General features: G+C 35.1%; 1 long non-coding RNA gene across 1 annotated transcript; it reads right to left on the bottom strand.

Moving 5' to 3' along the window:
- Positions 1 to 1,360: 1,360 nt before the first annotated feature.
- LOC131062787 (uncharacterized) lies at positions 1,361 to 4,472 on the bottom strand. Its single transcript, XR_009110955.2, has 2 exons — positions 4,377 to 4,472; positions 1,361 to 1,552 (listed from the first exon to the last, which is right to left on the bottom strand). It is a non-coding gene; the product is annotated as an uncharacterized LOC131062787 (long non-coding RNA).
- Between the last annotated feature and the right edge of the window lie 6,017 nt (positions 4,473 to 10,489).

Genomic DNA, 10,489 nt, shown 5'->3' with positions numbered 1-10,489 from the left:
TTGGTTTTGAAATTCCTATTTCTTGATGTTATAAAATGTTTCTAAACTATCTCTACCTCATAATGTTCATGTCAAATGTTACATTCTTACATGTTTTTGAACCTTATTTCAAAAATAAAAGCATTCAATATAATATAATAATCTTTATAGATCTCTTAACATTTGCCTTGAACATCTTCTTATTTATTGCAATATGCAGCTCTTGTGATGGTTACAACTTGTATCATTGACATCGAATATATTTTCACTTTCTCAATTGTAGTTGCCTTAACAAGATTTTCACTAAGGATGTTAATGTATATTCTCTAATTTCCCATTGAAATATAATTGCTATTACAATGGGATCACTGTAATGTTGGACTATGTCTATTTGCTTATGGTTCTAGTATAGTGTTGCCACTTCCAATATTGATTGTACAAACATGTTCAATGGCATCTAATATATCACTCTCAACTATCTTATAATATCATAATATGTTGGCTTGATCTTGCAATTTGCATTGCAATAAGATTATCTAACAAACATATATCCCTAGAAATTATCAAGGCCTTATGTTGATTTCCTTCAATGTTCATGTGACTTATAATTTATCATTGTGGGTCAATAATAGTATCACCAAAAAAATATGTTGGCTACACAATATAACATTGGAGTATTAGTTCTCATATGTTGAATCTTGTACTGTTTATTACAAATAAAAATTCATCTAAGACTTCTCCCTCCTAATGTTCAACTTGAAAATAGTATTGTTAATTTCCAATAATGTTGATGTTAATATCTTCCTCTTATTTGCATGATAACTTCAGAATTAAAGTTCTAGGTCACAATGTTTGTTCCAAATGCTCTCATAATCTTCATTTGTCTATGGCATTCCAATACAAGTTCTTGTTTGAAATGCTATTTTCAAATCTATAGAAGCTTTTGGTGAAAAAAACTCCTAATAACAATTCCTTTACATAATGTTGGTGTTCTTATGGAATCACTTTAGTATTGTTTCATAATAGCATTTTGATGTGAGATCTTGCTTCCTACTTAGAAGTTTGTGTAATCATTTTAACTAGTATTTTGACAAAAACAATTACATTAACTTTTAAACGGTTTTGGAACTACAATTCAAAGCTGCTTTAAATATACATTCATCAAGTCCTATGTTCTCAATAAATAAACAAAATCTACATTTGAGGGTAGAGGAGTTTCAACATCTAAGAACCATTTTAGCAAAGAAAGATTCCATAGGAAATCATGATTTCAAGAAAAAAGCAAAAACTTATTTTAATTTGCCATGTTGAAGAAAATCTATTTTAATTACATGTTTGTAAAAAAAGCAATAAAATTGAACAAATATAAAAAATCAAGAAATTACCAAATTGAATTTTTTAAAAAATCATTCATCTAGAAATTAATTAGAAAATCTTAAATTATTTCAGGATTGAAATTTGATCTAAGGCTTCATCTAGAAAAATAATAACTTACAACAAGTTTTAAAATGGCAAACACAACTGAAATGTGGAATCCATTCTTCATACATCCTTCACCTCATGTTGCATTTTTCTGTTAAAAAAAAGAAACACCAATCATATTTAATGCAAAACATTCCAAAAATAATAATTTCATTAAATTCAAAAAAACATTACAAATCCATCTCATTCATAAAAATAAAATAAAGACAAATCTAGAAAGATATTTAGCATTTTAGACCCCAAGGAACAAGCTTACACTTACTATCCAAAAGTAGAAATACAACTCCTAAGTAATGAGATGACACATCACACTCCACAAAAGCAAAACAAAACGAAAGGAATGTTATCCCACATAGGAGAGCCAAAGAAAAAAATAATTATTATTATTTGTAGTTGTAGATTTTCCTACTAGACCAACCAGCTAGAGGGCTAATGACTTCTACGGCCTTGTGAGGAATACAACCTTGTATATAATTAAGACAATTTACAATTTATGGCCCCAAACCAATACTTTTGTGCTGGGATCAAGAGTGAATCATGCAATTTAACATAATATGCAAACCCTTTTTTTGGATTATATGGTATTACGTATAGAACATCAATACTTCTTTATGACCTCTATAAATTGTCTCACCATACACTTCACAATCCTACCAAAGATACTAGACCCAAGTAAATTTGGAGAAATCATCAATGAAGTATGTACTTGTTACGCTGAGCTTGAGCATGCCCCCTTTTCCCAATAATCACATTTGGCCTTCTCTATTTTCTAGATTAACGCTTTGAAACAAAAGGCATTTTTTGCCCTTCTTTACCTTATTTAAACTATTTCGGGCCTTTTTCAATCATTGTACGTTGGTTTGCAACAAATACATGCAATGTAGAAGACTTGAGTGTGCCCATCTAATTTAATTTGCTATGAATGACTATTGAGTGTCCCAACAAACCCATCAATTAAAGGCATAGTCAATGCAATACAAAAAGCATACCTAGTAGAATATTTGGTAAAACAAAGATAGAAGTAGGATTGAATGCCACGTGTAAATTGATAACTAAGTGTTCCTGATATTTCAATAATTATAGTTTACTAGTTGTAGAATTGTGAAATAAAGTTTTGAATGTGCTGAAAATTGCTTGGGCTAAGACTAATAAGGTCATTTACGTAATGGCCTTATTTCATCTATTTAACCAGATGGAAATTATAGTTAAGACCTATCTCAATAAGTATTTCTAGATCATCAATGTGAAAGAGAAGATTAAAAGATATACTTCAAAAAAAATAACGTGTTGCATCACATTTGTTACACCACTTAAATTTTTCCTCATGTGTGCAAGATTATAACTTTGTTCCTTTTAATTATCCTACACAACCCCTTTCCCACACTGGTGTTGTTATTTTAGTTTTCCATTCAAAAATTAAAGGTTCATATATGTGATTATGTGATTGATCAATCATAATAAAGACAATAACATGACACAACCAAGAGAGAGCCAATAAAATAGCCCTCATGAAACCCCTAAAAAAAAAACTAGCTAAGGTAAAAAAAAAGCCAACAAATTTGGACATTCAAATCAAAAGTTATAATTTGACGGTGATTCTCTATCATAGCGAGCAAAAAAAAAGCACAATTTACCACCATTTAGATTACTCTTGCTGACTACTGAAGGAAAGCTACCACCCAAAATTTATCCTAATCATTAGAGCATTCCAAGAGTATGTGTATTTCGATGTGATGTTTGATATCTTGTGCAGGCACAAATGCAGAGTGTTTGGTGGCATATTAGTGATCCTATTGTGCTCATTACATACAATACAATTTTGCCTTTCATTTTTATCTTTATCTTGCACAAAGTCACATTTGTACACCTAAGCCTGGGTTAAAAATGGAGCTTCTAATAATCTAATTTAGATTAGATTAGGTAAGCAATCCTAAACTTTCTGGTCACTTTGAATGCAATGGTAATCTTAATAAGATTAATATGATAAATCTTACAATTTAAGAAAATGCCAAGCAAAAATGTACACATTAATAAGATTAATCTTATAATTTATATAGTCTCTCTACATTTCTTTCATATTATTATTCTATTTCTCAAATCTTGTATAATACTCTGTTTCTAAATATTCTACATTTAAGTTCTAACAATTTTAAATATCAAACCCCAAATATCTCCCAGCATCTAAATCAAATGCTAACTTAAGGAAATTCTTCACATATCAAGTGGAATCAGTAATTTTATCGTCACAAATGTGCACTTCTAGGAGCTTATAAGATAAAAACTTTCAAAAAGTGAGTTTTCATGATACATGGGAGTTTTTTACTCCATAAAGAATTGAAAAGCTTAAGGCATGATATGAGAAATACATTGAATGGTAGTTTACAGTCTTCCAAATATGGTGTATGCTATCTGATAATATAACTTAGCTTTATAAGCTACAACCTTACAAAGAATAACATAAAAGACAAGATGACACAAACAACTAGCTATCAACTGTGATGCCCAAAAACAAAATATCTAAGACAGTTGAAAAGAAGAGTATTCAGTTCAAACCGAATGTATGAAGATCTGCAAGATAGATTGCTAGAGCAAGTTTTCTTATATTTACTAGCTACTCCAACCGATTAAATTTCCCACCGTGTGTTGAATAGGTGGTCCTTATTTATAGTAACTATACTTTATGTCTTTTGAATGAGCATAAAGTAGTGGATTATAATCAATTTTTATATACACAAGTTTCATTAAAAGTTTTAGAAGAAGAGATTTCATAGATAAGAGAGTACTTGCATTTTCCTCTTGTGATTTAAACAGAATCTGAAAGTAAACGAAAACATTTTATATTCTACCATATGAAATAAGATATTTGATAATTATACAGTATTACACTTTATAAAAAATTTCCCTACAATATTTACCGTTGATGGACATAACACCCTTCTGTCATGAAGTTGTTGATTTCAATTTCACACTCTGCAGCATCTCTTCTTGATGCACCTCTCAACTCTTCTCCTATAAGTGAAACATAAAAAAAAATCTTCAGGTAGAATTAAATTTCTAGAAACAACAAAGTAGTATGTTTGCAAATATTAATATACTACATATATATATAAGTACATATAATACCCCTTACAACATTTAATAAACTAGTCTCAGATATATTTCCTTGAACTATTGAAACTAAATTTGTAAAGCAGTCTCTGATCAGTGTTACAAAGACAAAACAACTAAAAATTCTACCAAAAAAAGCTCAAAAACTTGCCTTCTTAGTTCCATCTCTTCTTTCATGTGGAGGCAAGCAAGGTAGATTCAATAGACCTGAACATTGTTAGTCATTCAAGTTTTTTGTATAAGGTTGATTCTTTTGAATACGACAAAGCTGTCATCAAAAAAAATCATCAAATGATTTTGGGGCATTGAAATAAGATATTCTAAAGTTCCTGCACCACCAACCAACTAGATTGCCATGATTTTGAGGAGTTACCTCAATGGGAATGTATTAATCCTTATCCTCGCTACCACCTTCAATTGCTGGAAATCCTCTAAAGCCATGGCGTATATTGTATTGCTTTTCGAAATAGTCTGTAACAGTCAATTACTCTCTGTTTCTATCAAATCTCTTAAAGAAAAACAAATATAGCTAAATACACACTCCTCGAGCAAATTACTGAGCCATCACATATAGAAGAAAACAGCAAAAAAAAGCAGAATCCTTATTAAACAGAATATACACACGCTAAAGTATCAACAGGCGCTGATATGAGTAGTTTCTACACACTGACCTTTCAGTAACCTTTTCAACTGCAAGAGAAATGAAGTTATGTTTAAAATTAACTCTTCTACTGTTAACTGGCAACAAGCAACACAGAAAATTGAGATATTTGCTAATTGACAACATACTCTAGATCGTGTTAAATCACCATTAGAGTCATTCCTGGAAAATATGGCATTTACATCTCAAGGATCCATTCCTAAGGCATTACCAATGAAGTGAGGCATGTCCATAGACCTAAAGAAAGCATTGTCAACTAATTGTACCCCTGAGAAAGCTCCTAAATTAACTACTCACTAGTTGGCAAACATGGAAGCACTTTGAGGTTGTTCCCACATAAGGGCTGGTTCCGTTGTTGCTATCATCAAAGACTAACCTAGGCTACTGATATTACTAACGCAAAGAGGTAACAGTCACTTGAAATGAAAACTAATTCTGTGAAGCGATACACTGATATTGATTTCAAGACATATGTTGTTGTTTTAACATAGAGATGTTCAATAGTTCAGCTCTTTAAAGGCACAACTTCAATGTTTCGAGTGTTCATGTATAAGTGTTTGTAGGAAAGTTTAAGCTTTGACAATCTTAGAAGCTTAAAAATAACTATTTTTCACAACCAATAGCAACTTTCACAAGAACACAGACTACAACCTACATAATATATACATCTTTGAATAAGTGCTGAAATGAGACATCTTTAGAGGACTCCATGAAAATCACAAAAAACCATGTATCAATGATCAATTTGGTAACATACACGATTTTTTTTTAATAACTGTTTAATAGAAGAAGACAGAGATGCAGAACTGGTATAACAAAATATATTTATTGAAGCAAAGAAGCAACTGAAATAGCTTGCAAATATAGTATGTTGTAAGTACCCACAACCACTAATAAGCTGAAAGTACATATAGCATTAAAACTGAATATACCCAGATGATGAAATCTCATTACAATGCATTATCAAACATAAATGTTGTCATTTTATGACACCCTTGGTCCATTAGTGAGAACCGATAAGAGATATGTTCCATGGACCAGCGTGGCCCCAATTGATCAAGGAGAGAAGAATCATGAAGTGTGAAGTGTTGCCTTGTCCGGAGGAAGTTCCTCCCTTGGCCTTTCCTTCTTCCCCGGAACTCCAGAACCCCGAGGTTCCAAAGCTCTTTGCCTTAACCGCTTTCTTTGCTTCTCCGGAGCTCCAAAACCCCAAGGATCCAAAGTACCTTCCCTAGCTTAGCCCCTCCTCTCCTTAGCCTTTCTCTCCTTTTGCCCGGAACTCCGGAACCCCGAGGTTCCAAAGTCCCTTGTCTCTTTTCTCCTTTCTCTCCGGAACCCCGAGGTTCTGAAGTTCCCAGCCTTCCTTTCCTTCACCTCTTTCTCCTTTTCCCGGAACTCCGGAACCCCGAGGTTCTGAAGTTCCCCTCCTCTTTAGCCTTTCCCTTTCTTCCCCGGAACCCCGACGTTTTGAAGTTCCTTTGCGCAGTTCCCCAGAACTCCGGAACCCCGAGGTTCCAAAGTTCCCTTCCCTTGCCTTTCCCAGAACCTCGGTTCCGAGGTTCCCTCCTCCCCCTTTTTCCTTCTTCTCCCCAAAACTCCGAAACCCCGAGGTTCCAAAGTTCCTTCCCCTTTTGCCTAGTCTCTTTAGTTTCGAAGTTCCTTGCTCCTTCCCCTATCTTCCTCACTTCGGGAGTCCGAGCTTCTCAAGTCTCCACGCTTCCTTCCCACTGGCGACTCTTCCAGATGGCGTGATCGACACTCAAGGCTTTAAATGCTCTGACAGTTTTGGTGACTTGATCGACACTCAAGGCTTTAAATGCTCTGACAGTTTTGGTGACTTGTGCACTTTCTTCTGTGGAGCCACAAGGGTGCATTAAATGTTTTTGGCAGGATTTCCATTAAGGAGGTACGGGGCCATGCTTGGTGACTTATATCATGTCCGACTTTGGAAGGTCAGTCAATCCATCTTCTCATAATTGCCCTTTGGTGGTATGGCTAGGTTGCTTGCATGTACAAGCCAAGTGCATGCACTTCCCTGCATTTCCAAACTGACATCCAGAGGTCATGATCACCATTGTAACCCTTTTTTCTATATAAGGCTTATAAGCCTCATTGTAAGGGTTTCTCTCCCTGCTGCCTTGAGCTTTCTTATGCTTTTCTCTTCTCCTGAAGACTTGTAATCTTTTGCATTTCTCCAACTGTAAGATTGGCCTTTGGCCTTATGATTAATTGAAAATCTCTATTCTTGCCTTCCTTCAACTTATGTATGATGTGTATGTGTTCTTACCTTCATTATAAGTGTATGATCGTGGTTTCCTTTTACATGTATGTTGTGTTAACTTATTTTCTGGGTGTGACTTTGTGGGAACCCTTGTCCCCTCTTAACACTTAGAAAATTCTACCCTCCACACATGCATTTGGGTCACTCCTGCAATTGAAGTTTGTGCATGTCTTGGGCTTCTCAGTTGTTTCCTTGTGCCATTTAGGGTGGGGAGAGAAAAAATCTCTTCTTGGTGCATCACCTCCCTTATTTCAAGCAATTTTCTCTTCCCTTTACCTCTGCAAGTTATTAGGATAGGCTTAGGAGTAAGTTTTGAATTGTTGAGTTGGTTCAACACCTGCACCTATTTGAAGAAGCAACTCGACCTTCTCTGGAGATTCAACCCCATGCGCAAGGTCCCACACTTCGAGGTTGTTTCCATGTTTCACAAGGTTACTGAGTTGATAGCTTAGCAAGGGTGCAAGCTTTTGTGATAACAGTTTTTGCCACGCCCGGTGGGACATCATTCAATTCACATGTTGAGGATTTAGTGCTATTCTTAGTGTTTTAGCCTTTAGAGGCAGTCATCTCTCAAGTACTTGGTGACTCTGCTCATGGACCAGTTCTTGTTCACACAAAGTTCGCGGCTCTGCTTACTCCGAAACTCCGGGACCCCCAAGTTCTGAAGTGCTTAGGCCCGGAAACTTGGAACCCCCAGGTTCTAAACTCCCTTATTCCAGATATTCGAGCTCCGGAGGTGCCGAAGCAGTCATACTCCACAACTCCAGACCTCCGAGCTTCTGAGGTCGGTTGCAGATTTCATGCCCAGAATTCACACAAGGGCGTCTCCTAGAGGCATTTTTCAATTCAAAAAGCTTGCATCTAAAGGCTCTAGAAGGAGGAAAGGCAGATCTTCATTATCACCAATCAGGGGTGTCGAGGTTGTAAACACTCCATCTCCCAGGTCTCATTCTACTCCTCCATTCACAAGACCATTACTATCAAGGGCTCCCACCATTCATATCAACAAACCATTGTTTCACACACACACACACAACTCCTGCAAGAGAAGTGTCCCTTCTTAATTAATCATTCCATTTCCAAACCCATTTGATACCGATTTGATGCCCTTTCAATTATGTGTATCCTTTGTTGTATTAGAGACAAAGTTTTATACTTAACAAATGTTGGGATCTGAGTGAAATACTTCTTTAACCTGGTTGACCTCTCGAACATATAATCCTCAAATAGATAATCGCTGCTCCAAAACCTTTCTTTGAGTCAACCCTTTGGCAAAAAGCTCCATCAGCCATCTAAATATTATTTATGCTGCCACCTAGGAAGACTAATTCCGAGTCAGCACTAGGAAATTAATCCTAAGTCGGCTTCTAAAAAGCTTTTATGCTTATCACCCAAGTATTATTATATAGTGAGGCTGCGATTTGTTTTAGTATGAAATGTTTTATGACTAGGGCATGGAAGGGTGGAAGGACTTTTTTATTAGATATAATATAAGTGAAGCTGACCCTTTTTTTTGTTAATGCATAGTTGCTTCGGTAAGATAAATGATTGAATGAGAGATAAATGAAGTCTCTCATTCAATCATTTATCATATCGATAATTATGATGAATAACTTCAAGCCCTCATTTGATAAACCATTCTTTATTTGTATATGATCAATCAAATTAGTTCGATCAAAATGCTTAACTGTCAATTATCATTCTATAGCATAGAATCCCGATTTAATATCGATTACACTATTTGTGTTCACCGATTATTAAATCGGGTTAACCATTGTAATTCGAGTTAATTCGGTTAACTCATTTAATGATAAAACAAACAATTATCGGGTAGACCAAACATCGATTAGTATCGATGTTAACTTATGTTTGCACCGATTGATATCGGGTGGTAGAATAAATATACACCAATTGTTATCGAGTGTTAAGGCAAGCATTCACCGATTGGCATACACCGATTGTTATCGGGTGTTAATATAAGCATACACCGTTTGGTAAATAAACGCCATGTATTATTATTATAGCGAAGGGGCACAATCAAGTAATGTCTTGATCGGCCATGTCTAAAAGACATGGCCGGTCAAGGCATTGCTTGACCGTACCCAGTCTGCTATATATATATCAAATGGCATTTGTGAGAAAGGACATCGAAATTCATAAATGCTCCTCTCACCTGCCATACAAAAGAAGATAGATTTATATTTTTAAATTAGTAATACATAGAACAAGATAATATCAAATAGAATATAACTTGCATATTGAATGTAAATTGAACATCATTTACATGGTATCAGAGCTATAAATAAATCGAACCTGAGGCTGTTCAATTTTACGTAAAATTCAAATCAAGCATATGTTCAACATCACAATCCTATCAATGGCTAGCACTATTAGATTTGAAGACAGAATCGGAGGACGTGATGACTTCTCTGCATGGAAATTCAGAATTCAAATGATTCTAAAAGAAAATAAAGTCGAATCATTTGTAAAGACTGAAACTGAAGAACCTGAGATTGAACCTGACAAAGCAATTTGGAGAGAAGGAAATGATAAGGCTATCAAAATCATAGTTGATGGGGTAAGGAACAACATTATGCCCATTATAAGGAAACATGAAACAGCCTTCAACATGTTCAAAGCACTTGAAGATGCTTTTGAGATATCTAATGCCAGTAGAACCTTGGCTCTAAAAAGAGAAATAAATCACATAACCATGATGAAAGGAGAATTAGTCAATGCCTACTTCATGCGAATATCTGCCCTAAGGGATGAACTGGCAGCCCTTGGATATGAGATCCAAAGCAAAGAATTAACCTTTGTTGCTCTAGATGGGTTGCCTAGCATATGGGAAACATTCATCCAAGGCATCAGTGCAAGGGATAACTTCCCAAAATTCGATAGGCTAAAGGCTGACTGTCTCCAAGAGGAATCAAGGCAAAATAAGAAAGGGATCAAACAGAAGAATATAGATGAAGATC

This window comes from Cryptomeria japonica, chromosome 9 (genome assembly GCF_030272615.1).
Source record: "Cryptomeria japonica chromosome 9, Sugi_1.0, whole genome shotgun sequence".
Classification (NCBI taxonomy): domain Eukaryota; kingdom Viridiplantae; phylum Streptophyta; class Pinopsida; order Cupressales; family Cupressaceae; genus Cryptomeria; species Cryptomeria japonica.
Note: the sequence above shows the minus strand (reverse complement) of the source record. Positions and strands in the feature narration are given on the sequence as shown.